We start from the raw sequence: 20,696 nt of genomic DNA on the forward strand, positions 1-20,696 counted from the left end.
GCAGCAATACCGTTCATTGTCAGGACAGAGTTACATATTGGATGAATCTGTGTAGAGATCGAGCAATAACCTCTCCAGTATCAGCTTTGCCAGTTTTTCAGCAGGCTGGTTGGGAGGGATGTGTGTGTAACTGCCTGTTGTATTCTGCTCACCTCCCCTTCATACACATCCACTGACAGCCCCCGATGAACAGGGAGTAGCAGAGGCTGACAGGTCAGCTGCAACACAACAAGTTGTCACTGTCATGGGAACATGGCAAGTGGAAAGTAGATGAAGTTGCCTAGAGGATGTTTTCATCAATTTAGTGTTATATACAAGCTAATAAATCTGCAGACACTCTCGTTCCACTGTACACAATGTGTGTGAGGGAAAATGACTGAGCTTTGCCTGCCTTGGCATTTACTGGACCAGCTGCAGTGGCCACTTGAGCTAATAGTGTCAATGATTTAATTCCTTTCACTCCCCGCCTTTCCTAACAACGACTTTCCCATGGGACTGTAGACTGAAAAGTTTATTTTTAAGCATGGCTGTGAGATTGGCTCTCTAGAGAGCTTTGGAAATTGCAAGGGGCTGGCTCTTCAGAAGATGATGATGTGGGAGGTAAGAGGTATGAGGATGGGATCATGGGATAGGGAAGAGCTCACTTGTCAGAAAGTCTGGAAAACAGCCTAGACCCCCCAGAACTGCCCATATTGGCTGGTTGGACATTCTCAAATTAATCAAAACTTCCAGCCCTTGGCATGAGGTATTAGTAGGGATGAGTAGTTTTCATCCTCCAAGCACCCAGATATTAAATAGACGAACACCAGCACAGCAGATGCACACTGGGGGATAATGGTTATTAGAACAATTGACCTCAGGAGCCCTCCTGGATGTTCTGTGGGTCCCTTCCAACTCAGGACATTCTGTCATTCTGTGAAATTGGATGAGGAAGGGGGTAACCTTTATGAACAGCTCACGGATCATTTGTGGCCAATCTATGTTTTGTTAGTTAAATAATTCACATGGTGCCATTTCCCTTTCCTGCAGGGCTGACTCCTCACTCAGCTGACAATGCAAACCTGACTGATACAATCAGACAATTTGCAATGGGCTTGCAGTGATTTTGGGGTGTTTATGCTTGTGGATGAACTCAGGATGATACACTGCTCCAGATTAGAGCTCTGTACTGTCAGGTTCAGCCACCACAACCTGACTCGTAGCAGGTGTGCTGAGGGGTAGCACTTTTTATCTATTAGCCCTTTTTATCTCCTGGAATCCCCTGGTTATTTCACTGATACTAAAACACGCTCTCAGCTATGGAAACATCTTGACTGAACCTTGCACTGGTGTCATGCAAATGGTTTGATTGATTTCAAATAGAAATTGCTAATTTATTCACTATGCTGTTATAACTTTGTTCAAAGGAAGCCCAAAATACCCCATAATTTAAAACTCTTTTATATCTGTAACTCTCACCTGGGTGTCTTCTTGGTACAGAACTTACTCAAGTCATTAACTCTCAGTTCAAAGTTATGCACATTGAAGAACTTTGTGAATAAGGCTGAGATTGCAGTTAAATATGTAAATTCAACCACAGTATTCTCAAAATGGTCTAGTAAATCAATGTTAATGATAGTAGTTTCCCATATAACGTATTTAATTCTTCCTCTTCAAAGCATTTTACAAAGGAACTCCATTTTACAATAAATACACAGAAGTACAGAGCACAGGAAACACAGAGAGAAATTGGTAGTCTGAAAAAAAAAAAAAGGGAAGAGGCTTAGAAGTAAAAATTTTTACATAAATGAAAGACTGGAATTTTGTGATTTTAAGAAATGTGACTAACTCTTGTTAAAAAATGAAGTCTGTGAAGCAATTTGCAAAGTTTTCTGAATTTTCACTTTGATCTTGAAACATAAAAATGTAAGATTACAGATATTTCAGGCAGAACTGCTATTTCAAAAGTGCATCAGCAGGTGCAAGTAGTCATTCCTGTGAACTACTGTTTTCTTCTTACAACGTCACATTCCAAAAAACTAAAAAAAATTTCCCATACCTCAGAAACACCTGAAAATAAAACTCCCCACTCTGCTACCTTCACAGTTTTACACCTACTCACCCAGTGTCTCCTGTACCCACCTCGAAGCCTCTGCAAATTCATAAAATTATGTGTGAATAGGAAACTGAATGTCTACTCAGGGGCTGGTAAATGCTACGGCTTGACAGAGTGGCTGTGCTAAAATATTTCTGCTCTGTATGATATTGCACACTCTATACTAATCTGTGTCTCTCAGCTGACATGACAATAAATAGTTATTAAAACAAACATGCAAATGATGTATAGTTAAATAGTGTTAAATAAACCTACACTACCAGTGAATTTTGTGACACCAAAAATTGTCCAATACATCTACTTCCACTGGAAATTGTTCCTTTAGATCTCCATTCCGAGGCAAGAAATGGTATTATGGGGTAATTTAATCTATCATGTGATTATGTTCTCCTAACCAGGCCTTTAACACATCAGACTGAATTGTCTTTGTGAGTAAATCCAGTGCCACTAAACAGTTATGCCAGCAGAGACTTTGTCCCCCAAAATACATCAAATCAAGGGCTTGCAAACCCCAGCTGAATCCCATTATAGCATACACAAGAAAATGTATTTTAAAGCCAGCTAGGTTTATGTATTTTGGGATTCCCTATCATGGACGTCAGAAAAGATTTAAGACCATGCTAATTTTGCTTGGGTCAATTTTTCTCCCCACTGACCTGTGGGCTGAATAGAGATGGCCATAGCACCAATATAAACCCATTTATTCTGCTTGTCCCTCTTCCTGCATCAAGTAAAAAGCAGCTCATGGACCCTATATTTAAACTTCCTCTTCTGATTTTTTTTTTTTCACTGATCCTTCCAGAAAAATCATGTTATGGCAAATGAAGTTTCCTAGGGAATTTTCTTTTTTTTTTTTTTCTTTTTTTTTTTTTTCTTTTTTTTTTTTTTTGCAAAGTGAGGGTCTAAAATAGGTCAGTGACAGCTGAAAAATTGCATTCACTTCATATTCGTTCACTGAAGGAAACTGAAATTTCTCCTGAGCACTGCTTCAATGTCACTTATTCTTGCCCCAAGTTTTCCTCCACTTGCCATTTTATGGGAAGAAATGACCAAAAACACAATCAATGTGGGACTTGTGTAATTAAAAACCAGTTTGCAGCAACAACAACAACAAAAAAATGGCTGTTGTTTTGTACCTCACTGATAAATGAACGTCTATTGTTCTTCTACCCTGGAAATTAATAATAACCGGACCAGTTGCCTTAGAGACAGCCAGGCAGCCATTAGCAATCAGTAAAAATTAATGTACAGCAGGGAATTTAGCAAAGAAATGTGTTTAAGTGTGTGTGGGCACCTGAACCACCCATCCAACACGGGTGAGTGCTGGAGTTCCCGCTGCCTCGCTGAGTGGATGCCCTTAAACACAGACAAGGTGCTCTTAACAAGACAGAGGGGTCCTTACCAAAGGTCCAAACTCTGTGAGGAGCACCGTGTTTTTTGGACTTCCCTCACCTTGAGAGCATGCCTGGAAACCTGGAAATGCAGAGGAAATACCCAGCATGGCAGCAGCTCCTTGTTTCCCTGCAGATCTCAGGCTCCACCGCCTGCATGGCTGCAGTCCTGCCCCATGAAAGGTTCTCTCAGGCAGGGTAGCCGTGCTTTAAAAAGTCCCTGAGAGCTTTTAAAGCTGTCAGCACCATTATCATTCATGATGCAACTGGTTCCCAAGCCTGGCTTCTGTTTTTGCAGCGGGCAGTTTGAGTGCCCCTGGATAATTCCCTGGGGTGTGCAGTAGTGGGGCTGCTCAGACCAAGCGTTTACTGTGGAACTCTTTTTGCCATGGATGTAGGGTGGCTGTGAGTGCTGCTGCCATGCCCAGCCCCCGGATGCTCCTGAGGGATGCTTTGGACTTTTCCAGCCTCACTTTCCAGAACAGGACTGGATTTGCACTGCAAGGAGTGCTCTTCCTGCAAGGACAGCAGCTAAGCCTCCTGAAGGTTTTACACTGTTGTATGCCTCCTTCTGTTTCTCCTTTCCTGATGTGAGTGGGATTCCATGGGGGTGCTGCTGCCTGGCATGGCTGAGTCTGATGGATATTTGGGTGTCTGATGGTGGCTTTCCTGTGCTGCGGTAGGACAAGCTGTCATTAGATGATTACAAGCTGTAATTAAAGATCTGCTTCCTAAGGGGAGCAGATGGACCCCGTGAGGACCTAACTACTGCAGGTGGTCAAGGCTTCCGCTGGCTGCCTTCCCCTTCTGTCCTTGCGTCTTTGTGAGGGGGGTTGGCCTCCTCCTGCCTCTTGCAGGCAAATTGCACCTCAGTGTTGACCACTTGTGGTCCAGGAGTACAAAAATCTGCTGGCAAGTGCCTTCCCTGAGGAACTCCCTGCAGCACGGGAACGACCAGTTTTGTACAGACACTTGGGTCAGAGCTGGGCTGGTCCATGGATAACGCATTCATAAGTTCTGTTAAAATTAGTGGGAATGGTGAATCACTAGCTGAGAACTGAATTTGGTACCTTGGTATCCAGAGGCATGATTGATTTATAGAATGGATGGGGTAGGTGGGTAAATAAGGGAAGCAGAGTTCTGGGAATTTAGGAAGTAAAATAAAATTTAACAAAAAAAAAAAAGAAAGTTTGCAAATGCAAAACACTGATGTGTCCCTGGCACTCATTGCTTCCTGTGATATCTGGCAAATGGGCAGAATGGCTGAATTGAATTAGCTTCTGATTTTGGTGGGGAGTTAGAATATTAACACTAGAGTGTCAGCAACAGTTCTCCACCACCACAGCTGGAGATCCCTGGCCTTGAAAGTCAAGGTGATCCAAAAGGATATCTCCAAAACCGGGTGGATTTCTGTCAGATACCATCCATTGACCAGTCACTTGGGAACACCCAAAGGAGACTCACAGAAGGGAACTGCCACATCCTACTGGCAAATAGACTGGTCTGAGCTGAGAGAGATCCTCCCAAAAGCCACATATTTTTTTTAGAGTTTCTTGGAAAACTTCTTCTGTCGTTGGTGTCAGACAAACCAGATGGGAATTCTGAATTGATGATCACATTCTGAGGCTGGAATGCAACATCTGGAGTTGATCAGCATTCCTCACAAACTGATCAATCATTAGGTGGAACTGATTACTACCATCTCCTCCTTTTACTCTTGATTCACTTAGAACTGTTTTATTTTTTCTTTCTGTGAAAATAAAAGGAGACAAAAGGCATGAAACACAGCTCCTTTAAAGGGACTGAGGTTATGTGAGTCACAGTGACTAACTCTTTACACGTATCTCTTGTTGCAGTATCAAATGGAGCAAGGATGAGATAGATCTGCTCTAGTAAATATAAAATATCATGGGTCATATTACTCAGCAACAGCTATTTTGCAGCAGCAGCAGTTTTGAAGTAAGACCTTTTCAAGAAGTCACTATATATAGAAAGATTGGGACTAATGCTGCCAGCGTCACTGTCTGACATCAGGGTTATTTAGGAGAGTGCTACGTTTGGGACAAACACGCTCAACACTGTGCCAGTCTCACCACCAGCTAAAACAGAATTGCAAAACACAAAAATAATTTCCCAGCCTCTGAAAAGTCTAGCACCCTCCTTGCATTTGTCTTGCAGGAAGGAGAAAATGACAAGGCAATGTGCAAACCAGGCCACATGTGCACTGCACTGTCCTCACGTGTGTTTCATATATCAGCACCACTGTCAGACACTGCAACCACTTCCCAAGTGCTGATAAAACCAGCTCCACCACTGCTCCCAGGGAGAACCACTGGCTTGCCTCTCCCGCTGCATCCCAGGGATGTGCTGAAGGACCACAGAACACAGCAAATACCAGTTCAGATCTCTGGTACGTGTATTTCCAGTGCCAACACGGAAGCAAAACGTTGAAAGAATATCCAGAAGCCAAGTCCAGTGTTTGTGTCCCTTGTGCACATCTCCACTGAGTCTGGACCTGCATTTCCCTGTGGATATTCCTGCACTCAGGATGGTTTGTGGAGATGCAGGTAAATTGCTCAAGCGAAAATAGACTCTAATTTTTCAAAATACCCATTGTTCAACCTGAAAGTGAGCCCATTTTGGGACTATCTTGTCCTAACTCATTTGCTTTCAAATATATATATCTATATATCTATATATCTATATATCTATATCTATATTTATATCTAAATATATATATATATCTCAACAGGAAACCCAGACCAAGTTCATTGCATAGTTCCTGGACACTGTTCCCCTGAATCGTCTCTGCTTACTCTGGCACAAATCAGGAATTCCTCACTAAAATCAGGGGAAGGTTTGATTAGGATCTTTTCTTAAACCAGCTGATGTTTTTTCATCGAAAGTGTGAGCATTTTGTGGATTTTCTTGGATTTAAAACAAAGACCAAAGAAATGTCGTGGTTTCCAACGAGTTTCTCTTTGAGGTTCTGGGTCTGTTCATCATTTCATGCCCAAAATGAAACATGAGAAGTGAAAAAACAGAACTTGTGTGATGAAACAGAACAAAATGTTCCCATGAACTTTATGTGAAAGAAACCACAGAATAACCTGCAAGCTTTAGAGAAACGTGAGCACGCAACTCGTTTCCCATTGCTGAGTCAGGGTTCCCACAGGGTGTTGCAGCCCTGGAAATGGACTGTTCCCCTCAACCCCTGTGCCCCAATCTCTTCCATCTTTTCTTTGTGCTCTTAACATTGACAATATGCATTTTGGGAATTCTGCAAACTCTGCAGCCAGATCTAAGTTCCTGTGACTGGATGTAAAGAAAAGTGCTCCACAAACATGAAAGAACTTATAATTTTCCCATCAGTAAGCAGTCATCTGAATAATTTTCCTTTTAAAAACTCAGGCGTTTGTTTTGAAAATAGATGAATACTGATGGGGAAGAAGTTGTTTATCTGGTTCTAAAGAAACAGACCAGAAAGAGAGGATAATTAACACAGACGTTTCAATGATTCACCTGAGTCAGGGAACTTCTGGCAAAACCAAATGCCAAACTCCATTTCTTGGAATCCCTTCCTTGTCAAAGGAACATCCCTGCAGACACTTTAATTCTGAATGTAATGCTGTGCATTTTCCCTTCTTACACTTTTAACTGCTCAGTTTTTCAAACTGTGTTGTATTGTAGGAAAACAGTAACCCTGCAGCAGTGAAGGCGGCTGTAAGCAACGAAATGCAGTGCTGTGCCTGTGAATTCCTGCAGCCCCCTCTGTCAGGATCTCCGTGTGCTTGCTTTCCAAGAAAGAGATGAACTAAAACACTTAATTTGAAGTTATGATTTTCCCAGGGAAAGGAAAAGGGTTACGCTCGGCTTTCTCCTTTTCAAAACGGCTTTGTTTGTTTACTATGCTGAAATTATTGCAAAATGCTTTTTCAAAAGGGATAATGAAGTAACAAGGAAGATGACAAACAGCTGATTACAGATAAAAGCTCCTTAACAGCAGTGTCAGCCAGAGCAAAGAATTGTCATCAGAGACTTTAGCTGGCATTGGCAGCCTGCTCCTCTCCAGAGCTTTGATCCCATTCATGCCTGGGCTGGTGAGCTCCCCAAGAAGGGCATCTGTCCCCACGGTGCCTGACACAAGCATCTGCCTCCTCTTCCAGCATCACTCTACACCCACGGATTTCCTGGATGGGAGTGCACTTGGACTACTCACCCAGGATGTCCCTTAGGGCTTTGTGTTTCTGGTGGCCTGGGAATTAAGAGGTTTGGGGTTGACGTGCAGAGCAGGGTCTCCTGTAAGGGCAGTGCATTCTCCCGTCCTGTTGTGGGGTGTAACGAGGAGCCTTTTTGATATGGAATGAGAAAACCTGGGTGCATTTACTAAGGAATCAAAAATATATGTGGAGCGTAAGCAGCAATGTGCACAAACAAGATACAGCCTGGAGAGCACAACACATGGGATTCAAGCATTGCTAGCTGAATGGTTTTACACCCCAAAGCTCCTTCGGTGCCGGTTGTATTCATAGTCATACTGTACGTGAAATTCATCTGAATCTTGTTTCTTTGGCCTATGGGGTATTTTCATGTACAAATTAGGCTGGCCAATGTTCCCTTTCTGCAAAAATTCCCAGGAGTGCAACTTAAATGTTATTAAAAAGCCTAATAAAAGAAGAGTGCACATTTAATAATGTTAGAATAACACAGCCATTGCAGCGCCATGTGCCTGCGGTTCCAACCAAGCGAGAATATGAGGCACTAATGCACTTATTCAGGAAAAAACTCATAATTATCAACAACTATGAAGGACCATTGATACCACGCAGGATGCACAGAAATCTTTTCAGGAGCTCCAGTATGGACCTTGCCCATGACTTGCTGGTTTGGCCAGGATCTGGGCACAGCCCCAGCCAAACAGGGACAGTCCTGTTCTTATGTCCAGTCCAGAAAAGGCTGTGGCCACTGAGGCCAGTGCAGTGACAGCTCATCCACAATCATCAGGCCAGTTTCCTACTCTAAAAGAGCTGGATATTCTCAGTAGGTGGTGCAAACTTTGCACATTCATCAGCTACCACTGCTGTGATACATCTCTGTGCAGTTTTCCTTCACCTTTGCCCTGTCACACTGACATCTCTTCCTCTCATATATCCTTCCTCTACATCACATCATTCTTTCCTCCCACTTATGTATCCTGGGATGACTTTTGTCCAGGGCACAAGGTCTAACACAAGACCCAGATATTAACTCAGGCCCACTCGTTGGAGGGATTAAATTCAACATTCTCACGATATTAATTAGCAACTACTCCTTCAGCGGGAGAACTGAAACCATGCATTAATCCAGGCGGGTGGGTGGTTTCGCTGAAGGGGTGGGAAGAGAGGCTACAGGACACGGGCTGCTCCAAACCTCACTTCAGGTGTCCACAATCTCTACCCAATGGCTCTGTCCGTCAGCCCATACTATCTCCCCAGAGCAGAAAGCAATATCATTGAAAAAGTGAAGCCTCGTGAATCATCAACTGAAGCACTGCAAATAAATACCTAATGTAAGAAACAAACCTTTATAAAACAAAATAAAACCTGGAACAGCAGGGCAGTATCTGAGTTTTGAATAGAAATGGATTTAGTTTGGCTGGGGCACAGAGACAGCAGGAGTGTTCAAAGCTCTGGGAGCTGCACTCAGGGGCTCTGGAGGGGATGTTTCCTTCCAGGCAGGAATTCTCCCGCACACGATGGCATTGTTATGCATTAAGCAAGTTTTTTTTCCCCCCTCTTGGAGTGTGGGGGCGTGATGGGAGAGGGGAAGGCTCACTCTGGGATGTGGTCACATCAGCCACGCATTGAATGACTTCTCCCCAGCTTAGCACCACATTTGGTGGGTTCCTTTTTTTTTTTTTTTTTTTTTTTTTTTTCTTTCCCCCCTCCCCCAGGTGAAGTAAAGAACAAAGGAAGAAAACCCAACGGGTTCTCTTTGCAGGAGACAGATTCTCTGTGCCGCTGTTTCAGACCCTCAGAAAAAAAATGTCAGTTCCGAGAAAGCAAAATGAAGCATTGACACTTCACCCCTGCAAGAGGGGCAGGGCTGGAGGGAAGGAACTTGCATTTTCCTACTGCTTTTCTGGTTCAAAGTGAAGAAAATACAGAGCAGCAAGACCGGGCAAGGCTCTCTTTTAGCAGATTCTTCCCTCTCACAATCCCCCATACTTTTTTATCCTGACAAGTGAATCATGTGGCTCTGGAGTTCACCCTGCAATAAGCCCCTACAGCCTGTTTTTCTTGTGTAGCTTCATATGGCTTCTTTTCTGGCTCAAACAGTTTTTGTCCTATCCTGCTTGTGACCTGCTAGCTATCTTTTGCAGAAAGTTAAAGAGAATTTTTGAGAAAATTATAGGAAGTCGATCAAGCTGGGTTTGAGTTACAGGTCATTAAAGTTCACTGTAAGATGAAATTTTTACTATATAAACACTGTAAAAGCCCAGACTGCCAGCCAAGTGTATCCATGAACCATGGGAAACTTGGGAGCAGTGGAGGCAGGTAAACGTCAGCAGATCTATGCTAGATGATTGTGCAGTGCTTTCCTTGCTTGTTAAAGGAAAAAAAAAAAACCAACAAAACCCCACACTTTTTAACGTTAAAATTAATATTATTGGGTTAGGTTGCTTTAGGTAGACAAGATGACACTTCTTCCTGTAGGCTTTTTGTGCCTTGTAAAATCCAGCCACTGAGGGATTTTTTGCCGCTTTTACATTTCAGCTCTAACATTAACAAATGCAAAGGTAATGAGATTTTCTGTCTTTTTTTAAAACTAATTTTGCAAGTAAACTCCCCTGAATTCTTTGAACGTGTCGCTCAAAGTTTTATGGTCATATCCCCCGAGATTATTTAAAACACTTTAGGTTTGAAGAATATGTTTTCTTTTCAAATATTATTTGCAGCAAGTATGGGAGGGGAAGGGTTAATTTTTTTTTTCTGGGGCTTATATGTAAGTGAAATGACATTTTAACAATCTCTTTAGTATAGCCTTGCTGTGCTGGGACCTCTGTTGCCTGCTGTCTTACTTCTTGGCTTCTAAATAGAGAGTTATTTTCAATTTCTCCAGTTCCTAATGTTTTAAATGGAACTACTGTTCCCCTCAGAGCACCCAGTGGCTGGCTGGAGACCTTTATTGATATATATAAATTACTCCAGTCCACAGGGCTGGCTACAGATCCAATCATATTGAGCTAATGCGCATATAAATAAAAACCTGGGAGTATGGTTTATGGCAATAAGTAGTGCAGTAGAAGTTTATACCATCCTGCAAAGACACCTTGATACATTGCTGATAATCTCTATAATGTATTTAAAGCATCAGTCTGTAGATTCAAGGCTGAAAATCTCACTCACCAAAGCCATAAATCTCAGTGAGCTTCCATTGATTGGCCTGGAAAAGAAGGAATTTCCCCATACCAGGGAAAAGGCAAAATTAAGGATGTTGGCCTTTTGGTGGAAGGGACCAAACTGTGTAAGCCAAGCACTTCAGGCCCTGAAGTTCCCTGACATCTTGGTGTTTGGTTGCCAGCTTTTGCAGTTCACAGATGATTCCCACTTCCCCATGGAATGATTTTCTGCCTCTAAACAATAATAACCTGGTGTCCAGCTGATAGAGCTGGCAGCAACGGAATTATTTAGGCAAGCAATCATTTCACTAGGCAGGTGAAAGCAAATTCCAAGGGTTAGGCTGGAACATCAGGCTAAATCCTGAATGGAGGGTGCAGCAGGTAACCCTTTTCTGCTTGGAACTTTGCTGGGACAGGTGTGTGAACCTGGATTTCCCTGGTTTAAACACCTCAGGTGTTAAAGTTATAACTCACACCCAGCAGTGGTGGCCAGTGCCATCCCAGCAGAGTCAGTCCTCACGGACTCAGGTGTCCCTTTCCTTCCTAGCTGGGCTCTGGGGAAGGGATCGTCCAGCAGAATGGCCACCGAGCCTCGTCTCTGCACAGAGAGCAGGGAGCAAACCTCGAGGTGCTCATGACAATGACACTGATCCAGTGATTGCTCCCGGTGACCAGGAGTGCCTGGAGCAGAGAAGGTAACAGTCCCATTATCAGACCTTGGGAAGGTCCTAAGAAGGCCTGCTGGTGACACCAAGGAGCAGCACAGGGGCCAGTGAGGCAGCCCAGGCCATCATCCCACACCTACTCCCTGTTTACTGCCTTGGAGTGGTCAGGAGCAGAGCACGAGTTTTATTAATAATTGTGGCACCATGGCAAAGCAAAAGGGTCTTGAGGCAACTTTGGCAGGTGCAGGACAGGGCATTATAGATATGACTGATGCTTCATGAGCACTGTAAGGTACTGCCAACTTTACACAAGTTTATTTCTTCATTTTCAGACCCTTCAGGCACCAATTTCACTGCTTCAGAGGAATGATTGTAACTTAAAGGAAAACTCCAGTATAAGTTGTCAAAGCAGCCTTTAGAAATACGTGTCACTCTTACAGTATCATAGTCTGTGGAGCTGTCATTGCTGTCTCTGGGTGCTGCTATTTTATTGTCACCTCTTTGCTTTCTGTCTCAGAAAGTCATGGAAGAACCAAAAAAATAAAGTTAAAAAGTTCTGGTGAAGTCTCCTGGAGTGTCAAACCCAGTAGACTCCAATGAGCATGAGAGCTGCAGAGATTTATTCTGGAAAACCATTTATCAGTAGTCAACCGAGTACTTTAAAATTACACAGAACAATTAAGAAAGCAAATAAATGAGTTTTTAGAAGTTTAATGCTGTGTCTCAGCAGACAAGGTTCAGTTTGTTCTGCATGTTTAGTCAGATGCCGTGTCTCCATCCTCTATTTAATGATCTTCCTGTGTTTAAAGCTTTCCCCACATTTATATCTAAGGTGGTTTGACTGAAATTGCATTGAAAACTTGGCTCAGTTTTTCTTCTGAACAGTGCTGTGTGGCTACTTGCAGAACAATTTAAAGTTAGCACAGTCTAATTTAGTAAGGAATCATGAAGCCAATTCAATTTAAAACCATTAAAACAATTTTAGAGTGTCTGCCCAAGGGTTTTGCATGTTTTCACTAAATGAGTTTTAAAAATACATTTAGTTAAACTGATGGAACTTTAAGTATCAATAAAGGCTTTATCTTACAAACACTAATGCTTGTCTTCGACGAGTCTTTTGCATCTGCTTAGATGTCTGTCTCCAGGATCAGGGCATTCTCAGTTATCGTATTTAGGAAGAAGATTTATTTTCTATCTCTTCCAGATGAACTCCTTTAAAGGGAAATCTTTCCATTTCTCCCCTGTTTGGGGGCTGAGACGATGTGATCACTGCTTCCCTGGGCTGAAAATTTTGCGCTGCAGCCTTCGTCTTGTTTCTAGTCACACGAGCCCACCTGGCACGAGTGGACATGGTACCCACCTGCTTTTTATCTCCCAGTGCCTCAGACCACAGTGAAGGTAAATAGCCCAGGCTGCACCAGAGCATCCAAAAGGTGGTAAGATCCGTAAATTCCTATTTCTTCTCAAGAAAACTTTGATTTCCAGAGTTTCATTAAGCCCATTTAACTCCATGGTTGGTTGGCAAATGTTTGCTACACCTTCTGCATCTCATTTTCCTTTTGTCTCATATGCTCCAGGCAATTCACTTCAGGGAACTTGTTCTTTTAGGAGATCTTTTTAAGCCTGGTCTAGGTTAGGTGTGAAAAGAGTGACTCTTCCTAGTCTGGATCTCTGCCATTTTGCTTCCTGTCTGCTGCTCTGAGCTCTGGTGATCAGGCTTCATGTACCTGAAAAGGACAATATCAAGGAGTCAAAGCAAGAGGTCTTTATGAAAAATAATGTCACACCTCACTCTTTTGTGATTCCAGTTTTTTTCTCCACTTCTGAAAAAACTAGAAACTGAGAGAGGTTTGTTTGAGTTAGAAATTCTAAAAAGAGTTTTCGTGTCCCAGGATCCTTGGACTCCCGGGGAAACTTGCAAGATCTCCAAGGGATTTGTGTATGATGAATGTTGAGGACAGGGAACCAACAGCTTTTCTTTCAATTAGCAACACAGCAGCAAAAGGCTGGAAGGCACCTCCCGAGTCACTGAGTCCGGTGCTTTGCGGTTGCAAACAAACAATGGTGCATAATCCCTTTAATAAAATGTTCACGTTCCACCTTGAAAGCCACTAGGTTTTGGGGGCAGGACTGATCCCTACTGCTAACCCTGTGAAGCCCAGAGCAAATATCTGAGCTCAAGATAATGCTGCTTACAACAGGATTAAATCCCTGCTGGGTGCCCTATAGTTGCAACCACAGGGGAACTCCTCCAGTAGCAGCGGGCTTTGGCTCCCCGTGCCCATGTAAGGGGAAAATTTGCTCTATTCTTCCTCACAATGAGGTGCAGTGACTAGACCAGGCTTTATATTGCGTCATACTGGCTTCTTTGCAGGGGCAGATGCAGCATTGGATGAGGGCTGAGCAGCCACATGACATGGGGACATGTGTGGCACAAACAGTGCCAGAGGGTTGCTCAGTTTCCTTCGTGTCCCTGTGCTCACTCCGGGGATCACTTGGGAATTCGTGCATAGCTCCCCTATGAGCTGGGAGAGTTTTGGGTCCTGGGAGAGGTGAATGGGATGCAAAGGTAAATCCTTGTTTTCTGCCAGAGGTGTTGCTTGTTTTTCCTCCTGAAAGGCCTGATCCAGATGACGTTGGAAGCTGCCTAACTCATCTCACTCGAGGCAGATTTGGATCAGCGCCTGGAGCTCTTCCGCTGCGGGAATTCTTGCCGTGCCTTCTCAAACAAAGAGGGCGACCACATCCTTACATCATGAGAGTTGTTTAGTTTTGACCGAGGAAGCCAGTCTCTCAAACAGGCAGGCAAGTGGGCAGGAGCCAAAGGAACGGCAGGAGAGGTGGGATGACCAGTGGCTGGGCAATAACAGCCCCTGTCAGACTCCAGTATCCTCTTGCGCCGTGGGGTTTGGGACTGGCAAGTACCTCCTCCTGCTCAGTGCAGGAAGGCCTGCCCAGCCATGCCTCCGGCAGCGACCCAGGGCAAGAGCATCACATCCCTGGGATGCTAATGGGATGCTGCAGCCCCCCTAGCTCTGTGCTGAATGCCTTCCTGCCCTACATCCTGGGCCGTCCACAGAGGGGTGAGGGGATGCCGCCCCACAGCAGGGCTGCACAGAGAGGACAGCGCAGTCTGGGTGGCTCCTGGGCACATCTCTGCATCAGGCCTGGCTCACGTGGCTGCAGTTAAGCCCCCTCAATAAGAGTTTAAAGGTGCAGAGTGCAGCAAAGGCAGCCACGAGGCCGTAATGTCACCTCACATGGGAGCCCGCGCCGTTTCCTTGGCTGCCAGCTCTCTTCTGCTGTTTTTGATGCCCTAACCTTCTGACCCGAGCCCTGCTCCGGTCTCCTCATATGCCTTTCTGAGTTGCCACCTGCTTAGTTGCCCTGTTTTCAAAAGAAAAGGGTTTTGGACAAACAGAAGTGCTGTTACTTTGCTTCCTCTCTGAAAACCTCAGCCCTGTGGCATGGCTGGGAAGTGTGAATGGACCTGCAGACCTGGATGTGTCTCTGGACAGGGCATTTGGGGGGCTTGGGGCAGCCCTTTGCAGGGTGGGGGGGACACAGCAGGGCTGGGAAAGGGACCAGCACTGGTGGGTTTGCTGAGTTAAAAGAAAGACTTAAATTAAGAGGGAGCAAGGGGTAGGAGATATTACCATAACTACACACACACTTGTGTTGACGATGAACAATTTAATGCAAACATGGTCCAAATAGAGAGAAGCACAAAATCTCATTTCAGTCTCACCTTGTCTAGGTTTACATGTGGCTCCATCCTGCTCACAGAAGGCGTCCTTCAGTTGTTCACGTCCTCCACGAGTGATAAATTCACGCAAAAAAGGGTAAGAGGGAAAGGAAATTAATATTGTATACCAACTGGATTTCAGAGATCCACACTATCTATCTGCATCCTTCAAGCCATCACCAGCAATCTAAGAGCAGTCTCCACAAGCACACGCAGGCCCGACCATTAACATAATTCTCTCTTTTATCCCTCATCATTGTGGGATGCTACAGTCTTAAACATTATTTGTTTTATCCACTTTTCAGCAGTTTAAGCTCATTCTTTGCTGGCTAAAAAAACCTCCCATTTTTATCTCATCTGATTTGATATTCATCTGTCCCTCACTGATTTTTTTCTCCCCCTTTACCATAATTTTGGTTGGTATTTTTTTACCTCAGAGAACATAGAGAACTCTGTCTCAAGGCTTCCAGATTAGACAGAAGACTGATAGGATAATGATGATAGTATGTTAAATGCTATCTATGTAAATCAGTTCTCTCCATCAATGGATACAAGATGCAGCTACATTAGATCCTTTTTTGACATACATTTTCATTTTTTAAGGAAGAGAATATTGGATTGTTATTAAGCTACTTTAGAAAAATCTTTGCATTACCAGGCACATTACTATTGTGCATAAAGTCATATTAAATTTTGGGATGATGTACAACATCATTTTCTTTTAAAGGCTGCTTTTAACCTCAAAGTATCTTCTTTTTAGCTTCTGCTGAGGGATTTGTTTATGATAACCAGTGACTGGGGGAGGGGGAAAGGGTGTTTTTTATTAAGCTCCTTGTAGTAGATAAATCTGAATTTGCACCTCTGATAGGAAACTGGCCCTGGCTAAGGGAAGAAAACCTGCTGTTACATCTCATCTGTTTCAAATGCCTGGGAAAGTAGCTCACCAGATAGTCTTAAAGTCAAATTCAGACTGCCTTGGACTCAGTTGGAAGCCAGTTGCAAAAGCAAGACCCGTTCACTGGAAAAGTCTTGCCAAGTAACCCCTCCCACTTTGACATTTTTAATGAAAAAGATTATTTTTGTTTTCCTCTTTGAACTCAGATACACAGGAATGAATAAATTCTCAACAATAATGAGTAAAGTGGTGGAAATCAGCCTTGCTTTTTTTGTGCCTGTGGATTCATGCTGATTTTCAGTGGCAGAGGAGCTGGCCAGCTAAAAATATATCATTAAAATTCATCTTCAGCCTGTCACTAATGTGGGGAACGTCACTTAAAATATAGGGTGGGCTTTGTTAACTAATTTATAAGACAGTGTACAGGCAACTGTTATTTTTTTAGAGTTATCTTTGGCTGTGGTGGCCCAGAGCAAACTAAATCCAGATTAGAAAATTTTTTCCATGAACAACAGGACTGATGAGCTGGGATTCCAATATTTCTTTTCTACATTTGCTCTCCAATGTCTAATAAAGTGTGACTTTATTAGCATTTTCTCTGTAGCAGGCACTAATAAAAGCAGTTTCTCTTATCAGGAATCCATTTTCATAAAACCTGTGTGAACTTCCTGTCCCAGAGACCTTGGCTTCTGGGTCAAATTTTCCTTGAAATTAGCCACTGCGTCTCAAAGTTATTAAATGGGGACCCACAGATGTCAACACAGAGTTATACTAGTGTGCTGAGTCTCATCCACCTTTAGAAGAGCCATGAGAGTACAGCAGGACAGGGAAAAGCTGCTTGCACTGGTGCTCAGAGGCAGCAGTGCCAGGTCAGTGGTGACCTGAGCAGAGCGAATACAGGGTGGAGCTGTGCCATCTCCAGGTCTGGTTCACATGAACCAGCTCAGTTCTCCCTGCACTGCTGATGCTGCCATCCACAAGTCTTAGAGTGGAGTTTAGGGGGTGATAATTCAGGTTAGTGGTCTTACCTGAAAGGATGGAGGCTTTAACAAGGCTGCGATTTAAAATGCAGAGTAAAAGGGAAGAAGAGCTGGGAGGGGACAGAGCTGGACCAAGAGGCTCAGGAGGGCAACAGGCTGCAAGGAAATGGATTAAACACTCATCTTTCTAAATCCCCCCACTCAGGAGGACTTGCCTGCTGGATGGGTTTGAGTTAATGTGTTGTTTTTAGGGTTTTTTTTTTAATGGGGTAGGGCTGTGGCTCAAAACAATGTGGACAACCCATCAATGAACAATGAAGAGTTAACTAAAAATATAAGGCCTCTTAGTAGCCATGTGCAGCATGTGTGTGTACACATATTTGTGTGTATCCTTTGGCATGGGGCTGTGTTTCCACTGTGATTATACAGTTTCAAGACCAAGTTTTAAGTCTTTATGCATGCAAAATCTCCAGTGTATCACAGGAACACTCCACTGAAAGCTGAGATTATCAGAGCGGGAGGCATTAATTTGCAGCTTTGTGGGGGATGGTGGAGATGTGGGGGTTTTGGCCTAAGAAATCAAGTTTGAGCACCCAGGTCTCTTGATGTGAACCCAGTCTTGCAGTCCTGTCCATCCAGCTGTGCATCCAGCTGTGTGCCTCGGCTGCTACTGTGGGCAGGGACGCCTGCACTTAAACTGGGGCCCACTGGTGCTGTTATGTCAGAAGGGATCAGAGCTGGAGTCACTCTGAAGGCATAAGTATTTTTCTTAACACGTCCTAAATGGCAAAATTCACATTGAATAATTTTGGTAATAAATGGCAACCCAAATATGTCAGGAATGATTTAGTACCTGTGAACCATGTAGCTGAAATGTAGATGAGGCTAATTAGCTGATTCCTTATCCCAGCTCTCCCCCTTTCCTCTCCCTCTCTCCCCACCAAAAAAGTGCTCCATTTTTTTTTTTTCCCCCTGCAGTTTTCAGAACACGCAGGGTTGGGTTACAGCTTTGGCATCGCTCTGGTTATTTTGTCCAGGTGTCCTACACTTAACACAAATAAGTTGAGACAAGAGGCTTCAGAGCAAGGTAGACACAGCCAAATTCAGAGTGAGTAATGCAGGCGCTGAGGCAAAACAAGGTCAAAAAGAGCATTTGCAGGCACTGCTCTGCAGGAAGGACCCTGCCTCTGTGCACAGCACCCACCGTTAGCCACATGATGCTCTCACACCTCGTCCACTTTTTATTTTAAGAGGTGAAACAGGATCAAAACCCAATTGTTGGCCAGGAAGGGCTTCTAAGGTACCTCTGCCTGGGCCCAGGCTGTACTGTGCAGTTTGTGCTTTAGAGATGTGTGCATAATTAATTTTTCAGCTTGCTCACCATTTTAAGAAAGCACAAAGCAGGTTTTCTTCTGAAATAGCTCTCCCCACTGTCATCTCTTCTGAAAACTATCACTTCGAATTATGCAAAACATGTTGTTTTGTTCTGTTTTTAAAAAGGGTATACATCTATATATAAAAAGCCTGCATTTGAGCAAATTTGGTCTCAAAAAACCTTCCAGCTGAAATACAGAGCTGTTACATCTCATTTTGAAAATGTCAAACAACATGATTGGACTTTTTCCTTAAAAATGCTGGTTGTGTTTTTTTTTTTTTTTTCTTTTTGAATCTGGATTTGTCTGGGTAACCCTTAACTGCATTTTCTGGATGAGTAAACTAATTACCTGAGAACTTGTCACTGCTCACACAGCCGCAGAGCTCTGGCTAAGCTGGACGTGTGAGGAGCTTTGGGAAGGTGCACAGGTGGGGCTGCAGACTCATGACCTCTGCATTTTCAAAATGAACATCATATAAAAAAAAGAGTAATTTGCAGTGTCTGAGTGAAGGAGGCTCCAGCTAGAGCCTCTCAGCCAAAATGCAGAGCTCTTGGCGACATCTGCGTATCCACATCCCTGTCATGTCCTCTCCCAGGGAAGGGAGGTGCAGTCAGCACCCTAAAAAATACTCATGTCAAATTAAAAAAAGGAGACAAGGAAGAAAACTGGTTTCTCTGGTACAAAGTGGTTTTCCTCCCTCGAGAGCTCCCCTTTCAGATCTGCCTCTTGCTCACCTGAGTCTGAGCAGTGGGACAGGTACAGTTTGGCACAGCTGTCATGCAGATGTGTGATGGTCACTGCCAAGACCCAGCTGGATTTGCATTGTAGTGATGCTGCAGAAAGCCTCAAAAAGAGCATTTTGCACGAACTGGAGCTTCATCCTTCTGAACTAAGGATGCACCTGGAGCCAAGGTAACATGTCCTACTCTTGTCTGGTTTTTAGCTGCTCCCGGGCCTGTTCTTCAGCTCTCCGGGAGAAGGGAGTGGGATAAAATAAACATCACATGGCACTCATGCTGCTCTCTCCCAGGCACAAGAATTGGCCTGGCTGAGGCATCACAATGAATAAGAGCAGGAAACAGCTCTTGCCAAACAGCTGGCTGGCATAAGGAGAAGCTCTTGCTGGTAGGAGAATTTGGGAACAAATATTTGCCTTGTGCCAGCTCTGCTGAGCTGCACAGCTGATCCCATGTCAGCTCCAGAGCTTCCAGTGGGCTGGAGAATCAAACCTGAATCCTGCATGGATCGTCTCAAAGCATGGCAAGGGACACACCAACAATTTCTGCTGTGATCCAGGGCAGGGAGTTCTGATAAACTGTTGGTATCTGCACACTGTGACTTTGTGTGCAGAGCTGTGCCTTGCACAGGGTGCTGCCCTTGTCCCTGTCACCAGGGCCCAGTGCTGGGATGCTGCAGCTGATGCTCCCTCAACGTATTTTCCTCTGCAGTGGGAAGGTCTGGAGCACCTGATGGTGTTTCCAGCTTTTCCCTCTGCCTGTGCAAAGCTGCTGTGTCTGTGTGTCAGAAGGACCACACGTCTGTGTTGGGTCTTTAACAGGGGCTGGTCAGACACACCCACCAGGATCTGTGGTGCCCCGAAAGAGACTTCCTGACAGCTTTACCTCCCAAACCCCATTGCTTTGGGGTGGGTGTCTATTCCAAGCAGTGGAGCAGAGCAGGTCCAGGCAGAGTGAAGGGTCTGACTATGAGATTTTAGCAACTTCTGCTGCTTCCGCCTGCTGCGCTCTGTGCTTCTAGGAACTGAGAGCCCTGAATGTAAACACACAACTGCATCATCTGATCCTTCTCAGAGCATTGTTTGTTTGGGGTCAACTTATCTCCTTTCCAAGAACAGGATGTTTAAGGAAAAAAAATATATAAAGCCTATCTGTAATAGTCTTAATTGTAAACCAGCCTCTATACTTTCAGACTGGAACCTAATTAATCACTGGCTCAACAGGGAACTGATTAATTGCTTTGCTGCTCTTTACTCATATAAATCTTTGATTTAGTGATTACTGCATTTTGATTTATCACTTACTACGCAAGTAATCAATATTTATGATGAATGGATAAATTCAGCTACCACCTATTTTGCAATGTTATATATACATACATATATGATGTGATATATAAAACACACATTGTTTTCAATGTCTATTTCTAAT

This window comes from Chamaea fasciata, unplaced genomic scaffold (assembly GCF_029207755.1).
Source record: "Chamaea fasciata isolate MVZ Bird 193981 ecotype frontalis unplaced genomic scaffold, bChaFas1.0.hap1 SCAF_15, whole genome shotgun sequence".
NCBI classification, from domain to species: domain Eukaryota; kingdom Metazoa; phylum Chordata; class Aves; order Passeriformes; family Sylviidae; genus Chamaea; species Chamaea fasciata.